Source organism: Salarias fasciatus, chromosome 3 (assembly GCF_902148845.1).
Source record: "Salarias fasciatus chromosome 3, fSalaFa1.1, whole genome shotgun sequence".
In the NCBI taxonomy this organism is placed as follows: domain Eukaryota; kingdom Metazoa; phylum Chordata; class Actinopteri; order Blenniiformes; family Blenniidae; genus Salarias; species Salarias fasciatus.
In genome coordinates this window covers 4,999,452-5,016,071 of record NC_043747.1, presented here as the reverse complement: position 1 = coordinate 5,016,071, position 16,620 = coordinate 4,999,452, and the positions used below count along the sequence as shown (strand labels likewise).

The window sequence follows — 16,620 nt, the reverse complement described above, 5'->3', positions numbered from 1 at the left end:
CATCTTATCTTATCAACTTTTGGAATATGCCTGTATCATATCTGGTAAACAAACCAAAGAAAACTTTTTGGTTAAATAAAAGTAACTCTGAGCCTAAATTTGTTATGTCCTGCAGACTGTGTCCTGTTAGGGGCGCTATAGTTTCTGCATGTTGTTTTCTCAGGTGGGCGGTGCTGGGGAGGCTGTTTCCTGAAGTGGGGGTCCAGCTCATCACTGAATGAGATTCAGCTGCGTCTGCTGAGGCTCCTCTAATTAAGCAGGGCCCAAAGAACAGAAAACGTTTCAGTTTACTGGTATTAGTTGGAACAACTAACAGAAATATTCCCTCTATATATATAGCTGTAGTTAAAGTATTTTTTTAAAACGAGACAAATCAAAGCAGTTTCTTTTTCACTGTCAGGTCACGATTGTTTCGAGTTAGTTGAAGCTGAACTAGGTTACCTGTGAGTCTGCAGCCATCATGCTTCTTCCTTCCAGCTCAGATCCAGAAGTTAGCAGCAGCTCTTTAATTAACTGTGCTCCGAATTCATTTCAAGATGTTGGTTCTGATTCACTCAGGCCCCATCCACACCAAGACAAATCCAGGCCAAAACGCAAAAATATTTGATCAACACACCCTGTCATCCACACGAATTCAGCATTCCGTGGATCTGAAACCGAACATTTTTGAAACCAGGTCCCGAGGTGAACAGATCCGAAAACTGTTGAATCCGCGGCTCCGTATTTACTCCTATTTTGGAGCGCTTCCTGATACGCTTGCGCCATCCCGCATACTCGCTGTTGCCCTATGTAATGAAAGAGTTTGCAAACGGTGGGTCCACACCACAAGAGCAGTACTTTGGCTTGAGTGTATGCAGGGCACGGATGGTCATAGAGTGTGCTTTTAGCCGCCTCAAAGTCAGATTTGCATCACTCAGAAGGCCAATGGACATAAATCTGGATGACCTGCCCCATGTCATCTACTCTTGCTTTGTCCTTCATAATTACTGTGAAGCTAGTAAAGAGCCTGTGGATGAAGTATCATTGATGGGAACAGTGCAGAATGAGAACGACTCACAGCCTCAAACTCGGTGCAACAGTTACCTCACTGACTGTAATGAGGCAGAAGCAAAGAGGGTGAGGAGAGTGGTCATGAAGTACCTGGACCCTTGAAAATACAGAGACGACATGTTTTGTTTTGTGTATTTTCTGATTGTGTACACAGCAAATTTTCCAGTGTTGAATTAACTCTGAAAGTGTTAAAGAGTGGTCTCATATATACACTTTTGTAGTGTTAAAATCTCAACACTGATGAGTGTTAATTTTCTAATGCTGGCACTCTGTGGAGTTATATTAATATTCCTCTCTGTTGACCAGTGTTCCTATTTAACTCTATACAGTGTTAATTCTTAGAATGAACACTTTAAAGTGTGTATTTTAACACTTACTTTTAACGCTACAACAGTGTATATATGAGACCACTCTTTAACACTTTCTGAGTTAATTCAACACTGGAAAATTTGCAGTGTGTGTATCGCTGCGAGTGCCGTGTTTCAGTTGGAGTGTGAAAGAAGGCTGATGTACAGGGCTGTGGGTTTAGTGGTGTGTATGATGGAGGGGAAACATGGTCTTGTGCATATGTGCTGCTGCTGTGGGGTTGCGCAGTGCCATTCTGAAGCAGCAATTCCCTCATTAGAGAAAATCCCTCCTGTATGGTATTGGTAATGTTGGCAATATTTTGATTAATCTGTGGCATGTTATTGGAATTTTGTCTGGTTGACTCCTCCATCAGCTCCAACATCCTCTGCTTTATGTGTACGTCCTCCAGTGTGGTGTCCACAGGAACCGTCCTCCTCAGCCTGTCCCCTCTGTGGCTGTTCAGCCTCTCCTTACAAGAAGAAAAACAGCGAAGCGATGTCAGGATTATGGTGACAGAATGACTGCAAAAGAAGATGTGAATACACATGAAATATATACAGCATCTACAGATCCCAAGCCTGTTATTCCTCCTCTTTCCTCCTGCATTAAACCACCAGAATGAGTGCTAACCGTGGCATGGGAACCCAGCTATTTGAGCGACTTCACAAAAGGCTACTCATCACTGTCAGTATCAACGGAACTCATCCCGTAATTACAATGTTTGATTGTTAGTGAGGCCTACCTGCAGCATCTCTCTGCGCTGCCGTATGACGGGAAGAGGCAACACACTCTCGGCAGAATCAACAGACTGTGGCGAGTCAGCAGGAGGAGAGTTTTGTGGGGAAGATGAGTGGGTCGAGGTCTCCGCCAGGTCCGTTGTCTCGATGCCACCATCAATCGAGCGAGTAGCAGCGGAACCTCCCCAAATCTGCTCGTAAAGTTCATAATACAACAGCACGACACGACCATATCCACTTCGGCATCTGTTGTCCACAGCCTGACGAAATTTCCCCCTTATGTTTTTTAATTTTACAGTCAGTTGTTGTTTTGAAATGTTGTTAGGGTCGTGAGGGAAGTCCCTGTCTGTTGCATTTTGGGGATATTGTTGATGGAATGAAGTTGCTATGTCAGTATACTTTGACTGGCTCGACTCCCAATCGACGCTTTCCAGTAGTTTACTTGCTTTGTAGTCCAGGGTAATCTTGAGAAGTAACTCCACTTCATCGTCTGTCCACACCAAACTTACACCGGACCCTCGACTCGCCGCCATGTTTGTTTATGATCGTCTGCGCATGCGCTATGATATTGCCATGTATTTCCGGCGGCTGTCAATGAAGCGCCACCTAGCGGCCTGGCATGTTATTGCAACGTTTCGGCCGTTTTGAAAACAGTCATGTGGACGGTCATAAATATTGAATCAACTCCGTCTTTACGGGCAAACGTTTTTGAAACTATGAGCGTTTTGGCTTCGTGTGGATGGGGCCTCAGCGGACAGAAAACTCTTTTCCATTTTCCTTTCTGACTGCGGATCAGCGGAGCTCTACGGCAGCATCAGACCAGATCTAAACCAGAAAAACACGTTAGATTTCCCTTGAGTTGCAGGAAAAAAGAAAATGTACAGATGAGCTTGAACCAGCCAGTTAAAGGTGCTGTAGGCAGGATTCCGCATCTCCGCCATCTTGCTTAGGGTTTACCTAAGCAAGATAGCGATTTGACCCATCTAAGATGGCGTTTTGAAACCCAGCACAGCCAATCCTGTCCTGTTTTCTCTGACATCACGCCCTCACGGCCAAGTTAAGCCCCTCCCACAAGAACGCGCGACGAACGCCCCTCGACCAATCATGGTTAGAGCCTCAGGGGCTAGCTCCAAGATACCTGGAGCTGCCTAGATTCCTTTTCATCTCAGAACAGAGACAGGTGGAAAAGCTGCGCCCTCGCGGTGGTGCAATTATGCTACACTCCTAAAGGATTGTCAATGGATACTCTAACATTTAATCCAAAGAAAACACAGAAAAATTAGCATTGACTAGCAAAATTCTGCCTACAGCACCTTTAAGCCTTTTAGCTCTTAAAATATTGTGCTAAATTAAAGTTAGAACTGGTGAGCAGATCATCTAGATTTAGTTTAGGGTTGTAAAGAAAAGTGTGTAATTCAAACTATCTTCATTTGTAACTTATCCTGAATCCCCTAATGCTATTATTGACAAGCAGAGTTTTATATCCGAGTGGAAGAAAGAAATATTAGCTTCAGGATCAATAAAAATCAGAAACATTTAAACCTAAAATATGTATTATTTTGCTTAGAGGAATTTTAATTGAATTTCAAAATCAGCCAAATGTGACCAAACAACAGGATATCATGTCCCAACCCTTGAATTATTATTTTTTTTATTTTAGTGTTTTCACCTGTCGAATCTGTTTTTTAGATTTTTTTTTTTTTTTTATGTTTTTAAACAAATGAAATGAAACTCTCAGAATGTGGAGAAATTATCATTCCTTGTAAGGATTAAACTATGTAATCTTTCACTTCGGATATTTAAAAGTCACAAAATGAAATCATTATGTAAAACGGTAAAATCTCTGTGGAATATAATTCTCACTGTTTCTCTGATGAAAGTTTCCAGCTCTCGTTCAGTTCTGTTGTATGACAGCATAATGTGTAATTTCCTGACCCAAACCCCAAACCTCTATACGAGCTGAAAGCTGCCATTACCCGCCCAAAATAAACCTCAGCTAAAACCGAAAACACTGGAGTTGAACCACGAGTCATCAGAGGCTCACGGGGGCAGACTTTATGAGTAGCGTTATGAATGTCCCATGATCCTCGGTTCACCTCTGTTATTATTTTGTAATGTTAGGGTGCAAATTCATGACTGTGATTAGTTCATTTTTAAAAATCTACAAAAAAAAAAAAAAAATGCAAATTAAAAAGAAAAAAAAAAACTCAACTCCGCCATCTAATGTGCAACACTGGCATTATAGCAGTTTTACACAGCGCCTCTTTAATCAGTGTAACTATTGTGATATAAGACTTTCTGAATAATACGATTTGAGAAGAAATGCAATTTTCTTGATTGACATTCTGAATGTATTTTAATTTTCTGGGCACAACAGAAACAAATCCATCTTTAAAATGAGCAAATTTTCTCATTTGATTGTGAAACTCTTCCAAATGTTATTCGACACAACTTCACAGCTTTCCAATATATGTCACATCTTCATATATCATTTTTTCTTTCACTTTTTAACCAGCATGCATGGTGTAGCAGCTTCCACTACAGAGTGGTAAAAAAAAAAAGCAAAAGCCTGGTGGATTTAAGGTCACCTGGGAGGAAGTTTTTCTTTCCTTCTTTCTTTTTTGTGTAATTTAGTTCCTTGTCATATGTGAACAGTTCATCCCTGAGCAGCCAGCATTAAAATTCCACCGGTAGCGGTCTCCTCGTGTCTTCTGCACACACACACACACACACACACACACACACACACACACACACACACAAGCGAGAGTAGCGTTTCGGAAGGGGGGCGTTGGAACGAAGAGAGAAAAATAGATCAATATTTAATTTTCTCCCCAGGAGATATGTTCAGGCACTAATCAGCGACGACTGGAAAAGATGACACCTGGAATAGCAAGCAGGGGAGCGGAGGCGGGCGCCCCATCCTCCTCCTCGCCTCTCGCCTCCCGGGGCATCTCTCACTTCAGCCGTGCTTTTCTCGTGTCACTTTCTCCTTTATCCAGTCCGGCCCGTCTCTCCATCTCTGTCCATGTCTCCCCCTCCTCGATCCGTCTCACTGGACCTCGTTTGCCCGTTCTCTCTCTTCTTCTTCTTTTTCTTCTTTTTTTCTTCCGTCCTTGCTTTCAATCTCTGGCTCAATAACTACTTGTCCAGCATGACAGCGCAGCAGAGATTGGTATTGTGGGAGAACGCAGGAGATTCACTTAACAAAAATCACTGTATGTGCGGCAGGTATCGTTCCAGCTGTGCGTGGAATTGGTAATCCCTCCTTCACTCTCTGATTCCCCCCCCACACACACACTCGTTGGAGATGTGTGCCCTCCTGGGCGGTGTTTTCCTTGAGAGAGGCGTTGTAATGCAACATCGGCGCGATTCCGGCAGACTGGCCCTGATTTGATTCGTCAGGCTTTTACACGTTTCCATTTAGCATCGGGGAGCCGCCCGTCTGTATTTCAAAAGGCATTTCAGATGCATGCTCTCTCACTCGGGGCCTCCAGCGTAATGAGCTTCATTTCCAACTCGAACAAATTCAGACAAATTGGGTCTTATTGCTTCGGATTATTGCCCTGATTTCAGTGCGGGAGATGGCGGCCTGATAGCAGCCGTGGCGTTGTTTTTAACACGTCAGAGAAGTGGTGGAAGTGGACCACTTACGTATGTAAAGCAGTGGGGGTGGGGGGGGCAATCAACTTTGACTGAAACCACACCTCATTATAGGAAATATACAGTACTTATCCATCACTGCAGGCTCAGCTGAGGTGGTTTTTAATGACTTTATATACTTTGGACTTGTGTCATTCATAAACTCTGTATATTCTGATCTCGTCATCGTTCAGAAAGTTTTATGTTTCAGTTTTATGAACTGGAGGAAGCAGGTTTTCACCGAACCCTAATTTTGTGGTGGAAATGCAGCCTCAGCCATCGTCCAATGAAAGAGAACAGAGGAGAGTGTGTGGAGAAATAAAGAGAGAAACGGTCCCAAACAAAGGGAATCGGAGGTTCAGTCTGTAATGTTCAAAACAAACATTTAAAAGTTTGATCTGGGTAACACTTTACTTGAAGCTCCCCTGTATAATAACCCACTATACAGCATAGGGTTAGGGTTAGGGCTAGGTCCTGATATTATAAAGCAGTGCTTCTCAAACTTTTTAAACCGAGTACCGCCTCAGAAAAAATTAGGCTTTCCAAGTACCACCATTATGACCAAAGTAAAAAAATAAAAAATAAACCCCACAGGAAGCAGGTATATTTCTAAGTGTCTTGGTCTTTTTGTTTTTGTTTAATTCTGTCAGCCACAGTCAGCAAAGGCAGAACACTAGAACTGTCACACACAAAGGGGCAACTCTCCCTCTCACTTACATCCTCACTCACTCTCTCTCTCTCTCTCTCTCTCTCTCTCTCTCTCTCTCTCTCTCTCTCTCTCTCTCTCTCACATGCGCATGCGCACTCATGCAGCGTCGTTTGTTGCTAACGCTAGCAGATGCTGGTGATGCTTCGGCTACGCTGCTTAATTAGCCACCTGATAGCCTCGTGTTCGCTTCAGTGTCGTCAACTTCAGTTTCAGCAGGGCTGCTGGTTGTATTCTCCTCCTGTTCTGCACTTCTTTTCCTAATAGCTCCTGTTTGGAGCCACATTTGTAGAGTTTTCGGACCTCTCGTTTCACCTCTGCACGCTCATGACGGTGAAGCTAAGCTAGTTTAATCGTCAATGACTACTACGTGACTGAATGTGAGCACATCGCAGTCCAACACATTATATTAGAAGAGAAAAACTGAATGTGAATTGCAGTTGATCTGACGTGTTTTAATTTGAAATTATTATGTATTTTGGTGGTATTAGTTGTTTCTGAAAGTTCTGACTTTTAACTAATCTTCAAAGAATATTTAAATTTCTGTGATTCCCCCGCATACCACTAGAGGGAGCTCACGTACCACCACTAGTACACGTACCACAGTTTGAGAACGGAGGTTATAAAGCATTGTGATCATTTATGAGTGTTTATAACTATAGTTATAGAGTGCTATAATGTACTTATAATGTGTTATACAGGGGGGCTTCAAGTAAAGTGGTCCTTGATTTTACCTTGAATTGTAATTAATAACAGTAGGCCATTGTAACCCACATTTGAAAAATACTGCAAATCCCAGAAAAAATGAAAAAAAAAACCCCTGTCATTTCAAGCAATTCTTATTTGTTTCATTATTGATTTAATTTTGCCCAGCGGAGAAAGGGTTAACTGTGAGTGGATGACGTGTGTAACGATCTAGACCAATGAGCTGCCTTAAAACTGCGCATTGTCCCGCCCACCTCCGTCCGCGGGAATCTTTTCTTTTTTTTCGTTTTTTCTCTTCCGGTTGTGTCAAACTCCGTGCTGACTCCAGATATCGTGTGCGTTTGGTTGCAAATCGGTAAGAAAATAGTATATTTGTGATCAATCTCATCCTAATGTCAATTTTAAATAAGTTTTCGTGAGTTTTTCAGTCATAAAAAGTTACTCTGAGCCCGAGAAATACTAATTACTTCGTGTTATCTGTGTTTCTTGCTGAAGAAAAGGGAAAGTGAAACTACAGGAGGAGGCAGCGCCATTTTATGCCCCTGCCGTTGACGTTGAGAGAAATGAAAAACTTTTGTTCATTGTTTAAAGCTTTGATTTGCACTGTAAAAAGCACTTGAGAGGAGTATGTTAAGATGTGTTTTTGTCTATTTGGATGATTCTGTATTTTTTTTTCACAAGCTGAATGTGAGTTCTTTTTGAGATATTGGGAACAAGTGATGTATTTCACTGAAACAGCAGTGGAAATGTTTCAATTTTCACTATTTGTTTTCATTGCACACAGGATTTGTGTAGCAGTTCGTACTTTAATGGTTGAAAGACTGAATTAATTGAGATATATTGTAATTCGTGATACTGTCATTGACAGGTCAGGTTTTTTTTTTTTTTTAATTGGTTTTGTTATCGGTCGCTGGAATCAACCTTGGATGGCGAGCCAAGTCCGTGGATGAACCCGATCCTTCTACTAAACAGCCCGGTGTGGTAGGCCAGAACATCAACCCCCCTTCCACACCATTTTCCATCTTCTGCCCCTCACATACACACACCCACACACACCCTGGAACTCTCTTTCTTCTTAATTTTCTTTTTTGGACATTTTTCTTTGGAACTAAAGGACAGTTGCATCAACTGGACAATTCTTCACACACACACAGAAGGGGGATCTGAGCAACTGAGTGAAATTCACTCCACAAGAGAAACAATTTAAGTTGGTTGATGAACTTTTAGTTGATGAAATGTTGAACTTATTTGGTGATTAACCTGAATTGTAACGGATTGAATTTGATATTAATTGAAAGACGGGTGCACCCAGGTAAGAACAAGTGATCTAAACTGTGAATCTTACTAAAACAAAGTGTGGTGCCACAGGTAATTTCTGTTAAAAAATATTTTATGTTGTTTCATTGTATTGTGTTTATAATACTGTTCAACAATATATGCCGGTAATTCATTTTTTCAAACTGTGGTCTGAGTCTCATTCATTTTCTATCTCCTGTTATGAGCCCAACCTACTGGTCCAATCATTTTAAATAATCTCACTTCATATATTTGGGTGAGCATAATTTAAATTGAGAGTAAAGGAGTGTTAGAAGTGGTGGGTCAGCCAGCCAGGAGTTATTGTGAAACTGAATGAGACTCGAGTATTACAAGAAAAAAATAAACATTTAAAACAATCAAACGCCAAAACAAATTCCAGTAACAATGGAGATTGTATCTCAAGAGTCAGTTTAAATTTCCAAATTCAGTTATCATAGAAGAGACCTTTTTCACAAAAACCGGAAATACACATTCCGTGGGTGACTTTTCTTCCAGTCCAGCGCCAAGTCCATTCATTTTCTCCGAGATGGGTCGCGTTTTCAGTGCTTGTCTCCAACATTTCCCCAGCATTTCCTTCGCTGATGTGGAAAGGATGGTGGAAGAGAAATCGGTGACAAAAAAGTCAAAGATGAAGAAAGGATACAAGTTTTTCCACGAAAACTTCATAGAAAAACACGAAGGTAAGTAGAGAGTTAGCATGTTAGCCTAAGTGCTACTGAACCCTAGCAACTGTACTTAGGCATACTTTTTCATGTGTAGATCCTGATAACCGTATCCGAACATTTAAGTTTCATTTGCAGCATGACGACAACCGTTTGTTCTCTTTCTGGCTGTTTCAGTGAACGTCTTTCAGATATGATATTAGACGAATGCTATCATTGATTAGCCCAACAGCTAACAGCGTTAGCTCTCAGCTAACGTGTTTTTGTGCGTGTCTTATCATCATCATAATATCAAATGCATTAAATGGCCAGGTGACAGTGAGGGCAAGGTGCTGCCGGTCGTAGAGGAAAAGCCAGGAGCTGCATAAACTAGAGGTTTGACCACAGAGAGCAGAAGTTCCTGCCGTTGCAGCTGCTGCTGCAACTCTCTGCTGACGGCCGTCCGTCCCAGCCTTATCTTATACAGGAGCCTCGACTCTGCTCTTTTTGTCATTTTATTTCAATTCATTCCATAGGTTATAAGTCTCTACTGCTGTTATCTGCTTTTATAATAGATCTGTGGCCAGAAGAGTGCATCCCCACTCAACCAAACCAGCTTTGTGTGGTGTATTTCTATTGTACTGAATAAAGTCGTGTCTGTGTGTGTGTGCAAATATATTGTAAAAGTTAGTTATTTTGGGGGATAAAAAAGGGTCGTGGTGGGTGCACTACAGAGTCCCCTTACCATCAGCTGTTACCATCTCTTACCACTGACAGTGAGGTATTTCCATGATGTCATGTTCATCATTCTTATCCATTTTTGTACAGATGACGCTTGCTGTTGACAGTGGACGTCTGATGGCGTTTTCCTGTAGCTGTGCAGCAGGAAGAGGGTTTTTCAACCACACTGTGGCCCTGCTTCATCAGACAGCGCATTATACACAGTATGGCCTGCAGACTGTCCTCCATCTCTGGCCTGCACAAGCAGTCTACAGCAATGGCATAGAGCAAGAACTCAGGTGGTGTTTAATAAGGTAGTTTATTTACTCTGTTTTCATGAAGTGCTTGTGTTTACCATATGTTGTCTTTTTTGTTTGTGTCCTGAAATTATTAAAAAAAACAACACACACACACACAGACTGTGTATTACTACAATTCTTTGCAAAAATGAACATATTTCACCGTTGGTTTCAGTGAATTCATCCAGAACCTGTGAGTGATGTGGTGGTGCGAAAGCCAACAGCAGCTGGTGAGAGTGGTCGTCAGTCCACATTGTACCAGGCATATACAGGTAATAATATTCAGCATTTCACTTTTGTGACAGCTAAATGCTAATGCCTTTGTGTAATGATGGCCAAATGTAACTACTGTAACTACATTTTCCCAAAATATAAGCACAAATAAGTAGAGGCTTTATGTATCTTTTTTTAGGACCGTTTCCCGACCCTGACTTGATGGCGGCTGGACCCAAGCTGCATGAGGAACAACCCCAGCCCCTCAGTGCTCCTGTGTTGGATGGCTTGTCTGAAATAGAGCAGGTTCCATGGCCCTGTCCCACGTGGATGCCGCATGTCATACCTTTGTCCACATGAAACATCCAGTGATCTGATCCAGCACCACTTGGCTCCTGAAGTCCCAGTTCTTCCTCCTCCTTGGTCTCAGGATTCCCTCTCTAACTTATACTTCTGTTGTCTGTTATAAATATTTGCTGCACTGCTGTAACATGATTATTTTGATATTTTATCACATTGGTTATTATTTTACAGTTTAGCATAGTGATCCAACATTGTACATTCTTGTAAATGCACAAATGGTGATTAATTACACAGCTCATTTGATATTTCATTCGTTAAATAAATTGTTCAGAATATAGCCTTGGCCTATATTGTACTGTGTATGTGTTTAAATCAAATGAATGCTTATTGATAAAATATCTTAAGCCTCAGTTGAATTAATTGTGCTTGCTGCAGTGTGTATGATTTCACTTTTTCAGATGTGGTTGCATGGCTAAATTCAAATCCTCTCCCCACAAAGGAACAGTAACAAAAGAATGTGTTACATGTAAATCAATCAAACTTTATTTATACATCAATTCGACTGAGGACGGCAGGGAAACACTCTGCAGTTTGGCTTCCAGGTCTCTGATGTAATCTGCCACCTCATCCAGAACACCTGTGGTGATTCAGAAGAAAGATTAATTCTGGTCTTTATACAATTTATGAAAATAATAGACCCTGTTGACACACACAGACACAAACACACACTTTATTAAAATAATAGACCCTGTTGACAGACAGACACACACACACTTATATAAGAAAAATAAAATGTGTATGTAATCCGTTGTTTACAACAGATGGAGTTTCTTACCTGCAGGAAGCGGGTCGCAGAGTCATGGTCCAGTTTATCCTCCATCGCTGCAGTTTCTCTCTGTTTGCTCTCCGGTTCCTGGACAGACAGCTCCACAGACTGCCGTGTGGAGCAGCGGCCGTACACGGACTCCTGGTAGGATGCGGTGTGAACTCATTCCAGCTGAAGAGACTTGGAACAGCATCAGTTTTACGGCGGCTAACACTTAGCTCCTGGACGTAGCCGCCGGAGTGACATGTCAGCTGCAGACATGCTGCTCCCCTCGTTAATAACAAATCTGGGCCCCTCCCCGCCTAATCGCCTGAATCCACTTCTGTCTGACCTCTCTGTTCTTTGGAAACGAGTAAAAATTAAGATAAGGCTGCTTCAGCCCATTAGAAAAGCAAGCAGGTACTCGACAGCATCGTTTGTTTTTAGCTTGTGGCAGGGCTACCGGAAGCAAAGTCACCCACGGATGGCGTATTTCCGGCTAAAAAACCAGGAAGTGTGAAAAAGGTCTTACCAACAGTGATCTTGATGAAGTAACAACTTAACTTGTAAAAGTGGGGGCGACAGTAGCTCAGTTGGTAGAGCAGGTCGTCTTAAAACCGGAGGGTTGGTGGTTCGATCCCCGCTCCCTCAGGCGTAAAACTGTCGTTGTGTCCTTGGGCAAGACACTTCACCCACCTTGCCTAGTATGAAAGTTGTGAGAGTGAATGGTTGGTGGTGGTAGGAGGGGCCGATGGCGCAAATTGGCAGCCTCGCTTCTGTCAGTCTGCCCCAGGGCAGCTGTGGCTACAGTAGTAGCTTACTACCACCCAGTATGGAGAGAATGAATAATGGAATGCAATGTAAAGTGTCTTTGAGTGTCCTGAAAAGCGCTATATAAAACCAATGCATTATTATTATTAAAACATGGTTCAATTAATCGCCACCTTTGCATCGACAACCCAAACTGAGTTTCACCGACAGGTAATAGTTGAGTTCAACCACACCAGTGCTCTGGTCTCCCTGAAGCCCCTTTTTCCAGTCAATATCCAAAGCACAGTGCAACCTGAAATCACTTGGGAGCGCCTTGGGATCCTCCCGGAAGAGCTGGAGGAAGAGTCTCAGGACAGGGAAGTCTGGGCTTCCCTGCTTAGTGTAACCCAGGTGTCAAATCCTGACAGCCTATCATTATGTTGCTCTCTCTCGTCTACATCCAGACATTTATAGATCTGCTGCACTCACTCTCTCTCAAATCCCGCGGCATTTGACATGTTCCCGTTGGCTTGGCGTTTAGCCAATCAGATCGCTTCATTCATGACGACGTCACACAGTCACGTGACTTAGCGCCGGCTATTATTAGCAGGGTCATGCCGGGGAGTAGGGAGACACGGAGAGGCAGTGGGGATGCCAAGAGAAGGCTGTGCTCAGGTCGGTTTCAGTCAAATCTTTGCGGTTAAACTGTCTTTGTGCTGCTCTATACTTAACCATGCACTTATATCATAGGAGTCGTCGGCTACCGCGTCCGAGATCGTGCGATTAGAGCACACACGTGTAATCCAGACCGTGGAATCGGTGAGTGCTCAGTCCGTTTGTTAGCCTAGCGTCTCCATTCATTCTAGAGGCAGGTGTTAGCATGCATGGGTTATTCAAAGTTGTGCCTTGTTTTCAAAAATATCAACTTACCCTGAACTGTGATGATAAGCCAAATACTCCAGCGTTGGTGTCAGAAAAGTGTGATGATGTATTTTAAGTGCCTTTATTTTTGAATGTGATCTTGTAAGTTTGTGGCTTATAAACTTCACTGATGCACTGAATGAGCACTTTATCTGTCAACAGTGGACTAATTAATTAATTTCCACAGTTTGCATGAAGCACTTTACTTAATGATATGACTATTTATTGAACTTTGACACTGAAAGATTGTATTTTATTACTATTTAAGACTCTTTGAATCTCTTTTGGGATTACTTTCACTGCAGTGTAACTTACTGTGCAGGTAGTGCTATAAATTGGTCAGTGCGCACAATTACTTCAATCCAATTTATTAGTACAAGGATTTGTATTTATTTGATATGTACATGTATTTGATATTCGTTATTTGGTGCTTTGTACAGGCCAGGTTTTTTTTTCCTGCGGTCCTGCAAAGAATGATGGCGAGCTAGAGACCAGGCCGAGAGCCTAACCGGAGCTCCGGTTTTCCAGCCGGAGACCAAGTGCTACCTCTGCCGGGCCGGTAGGGGCTCCTGAAGCCAGCAACCTCTCACCCCCACACAACTTGACCTACACCCACACAACCCACACATGCTCGGACTCTTCCGCAGAGTCACCAGCTGTTAAGACCCAGACGTGGGTCATGTGAACTTTGGGTGGGATGAATGGACAATTGGGTTGATTTCTTCTGTCCAAGGGGTGTGAAGCTGGACTCCACCTCTTACCACTGTGAAAAATCATTTGCTGTTATCATCATCGTTCCTTTGTGTTGCACTTCTAATACCTGTCACCTTCGAATATTCATTACAATTGTAACTTGTTGAGAGTATCTCGAATGGCCATTCGCGCAGGTTAAAGTTTTGCAAATCTGTTATGTTTGTTAGTCCTGTTTGTTTTCCTTTTGTTTCGAAGAGCTCAATATATGGTACCTTTTTACTTGCAAACTCAACTCCAAGTCTCTGCCTCTTCTCTCTCCGTGAGCGAACCCAGAATCTTCTGATCAGCTAGCCTGTTGCTATCATTGGAATTATCATCATCTAGTCCTGGGCTTGACTAGCCCTTAGCGTGTAACATAAGTGCTACATAACGTGGCGAGCTAGCCAGGAGAGAGTTGCTTTTGTTTGGCAGAGGGGTACCTGTATTTGAGTAACTATTGGCAACGGGAAAAATACACAGGACAGACATGGATATTTTTGAAGAACTTGGCATAAAAATTTCCAATGCAGTTATCATTGAGGGTATTACTAAAGGTGATATTTGCGAAGAAATACTTGACTTTTTGAGTAAATATGGTTCAATTTCACGTTCAGAACTTGTTTCTCAGTCCGGATCTGCATTTGACGGTGCACTGGTGGTTGAATTTAATTCTGGTGCTGCCATTGCTGCGCTTCGTGCACAATTACCCTACATTTACATAAGCAACGACCAAACAGTAACCGGTAAAATTTCTGAACTGTCTAGTATTTGCGCCGCTCACGTTGAAAAAACTAAAACTGATGCTTATCTTTCTGAGCTGCAGAAATTAGCAAAGAGTACCGGTAAAGAATACACAGATGTCTTAAAGGATGTCATGTCTCTGCTGGGCCGTTCCATCGCAGGGCTGGGGTCAGTTCCAGAGTGCCTGGAGGAGAAAGTTAATGCGATACTGTCCGTGCCCCCAGCCGCTAGTGTGGCGTCGCCTGTCCTTCTGCCTCCAGGGCCACATCCGCGTGAAGCTCATAGACATGCGCAGACACCACCTGCTGCCCAGTCACGAGTTCCTTTTCCATCTTTGCCTGACCTGAATCCACCAGAAGTTCAACGACTTGTAGTGGAACATATTGTGAAAAGTGAGGACAATGCAATGTCCCACATGTCCATACAGAGACTCAGAGCTTTTTCTGGACGATCACCACGTCCCCAAAATGAGTCTGATTATGACACTTTCCGATCTGCTATTGATTTAATGATGAATGATCCGTCTGTGTCAGACTTACAGCGATCTAGACGTATTATTGAAAGTTTATTGTCTCCTGCAGCAGATATGGTTAAACACTTGAAACCGGAAACGCCTCCCGCAGTATACCTCCAAATCCTTGATTCCGCATATGGTGCAGTCCAAGACGGGGATGAATTGTATGCAAAATTCATGGATACTTTTCAAGATGGGGGGGAGAAGCCGTCGGCTTTCCTTCAAAGGCTCCAAGTCGCGTTGAGTGCCGCAGTAAAGAGAGGGGGAGTCCCGCAAGCTGAGTTTGATAAACACCTGCTCAATCAGTTTTGCAGGGGATGCTGGGACAATACTTTAATTGCAGAACTTCAACTTAAGCAGCGTAAGTCCTGTCCGCCACCCTTCGCAGAACTGTTGCTGCTGCTCCGCACAGAGGAGGACAGAGAAGCAGCCAAGTCGCAGCGGATGAAGCAACATCTGGGTTCGAAGGCCAAAGCCCTGTCCCATGCTCATTATGCTTGTGCTAAAACTGACAGTAAACCAGAAGCTGTCACTTTGGAACAGCTTGCCCGACAGTTGGCTGACATGCAGAAACAGCTTAACGCACTAACAGCCACCCACTCTGGCTCGAAGCCTTCAGCTGCAGCAAAGTCCACTCCTGGCCATAGCCATGGTGATGGTCAGGGGGTGGGCAAGCCTCAAAGAAACCCACCTCCTGCACCTAAACCTGGTATTGTTTTAGGTGTGGTGAAGATGGGCACATTAAACCACAATGTGACAATCCCCCGAATTCTGCTCTTGTTGCCACCAAGAAAAAACAGTTTGCTGAGAGACAAGCAAAGTGGAGAAGAACAAATACATCAGAAAATCAGCCTTTAAACTAAGCAAAGTTCCTGTTACGGGGCGAACCGGAACTGCCTTGGACCAAAAATGTCCCAAGAACCAGAAACAAGCTGCATGCAGAGAACAGTCTCATTGCACTTACACAAACAAGATTCCTAAAGGTCTTATTGGTTCAAAATGTACCAGTGATGTGACAATTGCAGAACAAGTGTGTCATTGTTTACTTGACACAGGATCACAAGTGACCACTGTTCCGGTTTCTTTTTATAACAAGTATCTATCTCGACAGCCGTTAATGCCATTGTGTGACCTCCTTAAAGTAGAAGGTGCAGCAGGTCAAGCTGTTCCCTACTTGGGTTATGTTGAAGTAACTATCACATTCCCCAGAGACTTCGTTGGTGTTGACATGGAACTAGTCACTCTTGCACTCATTGTTCCAGATTCTCCTTCAGAACACCAGTCCCAGATCTTAATTGGGATGAACACACTGGACCCACTGTATGAGCACTATGTGGAAGCTGAGTCTGCTCATTTCCAGCCTGCTATGCAGGGGTACAGAGCGGTTTTGCAGTTGCTCCAGCTTAGACACCGGCAGACCGAAGAGGCCAGTGACTCCATCATCAGATTAGCAAGTAAGACCCCGGTCGAGGTTCT

At 43.0% G+C, this 16,620-nt stretch overlaps 2 long non-coding RNA genes across 2 annotated transcripts; both read left to right on the top strand.

Moving 5' to 3' along the window:
• Positions 1 to 9,056: 9,056 nt before the first annotated feature.
• Positions 9,057 to 10,393, top strand: LOC115386082 (uncharacterized). Its single transcript, XR_003931272.1, has 3 exons — positions 9,057 to 9,185; positions 9,975 to 10,165; positions 10,341 to 10,393. It is a non-coding gene; the product is annotated as an uncharacterized LOC115386082 (long non-coding RNA).
• A 2,379-nt stretch (positions 10,394 to 12,772) lies between these two features.
• Positions 12,773 to 13,896, top strand: LOC115385882 (uncharacterized). The gene is made up of 3 exons (XR_003931201.1): positions 12,773 to 12,911; positions 12,987 to 13,055; positions 13,598 to 13,896. It is a non-coding gene; the product is annotated as an uncharacterized LOC115385882 (long non-coding RNA).
• Positions 13,897 to 16,620: the final 2,724 nt, after the last annotated feature.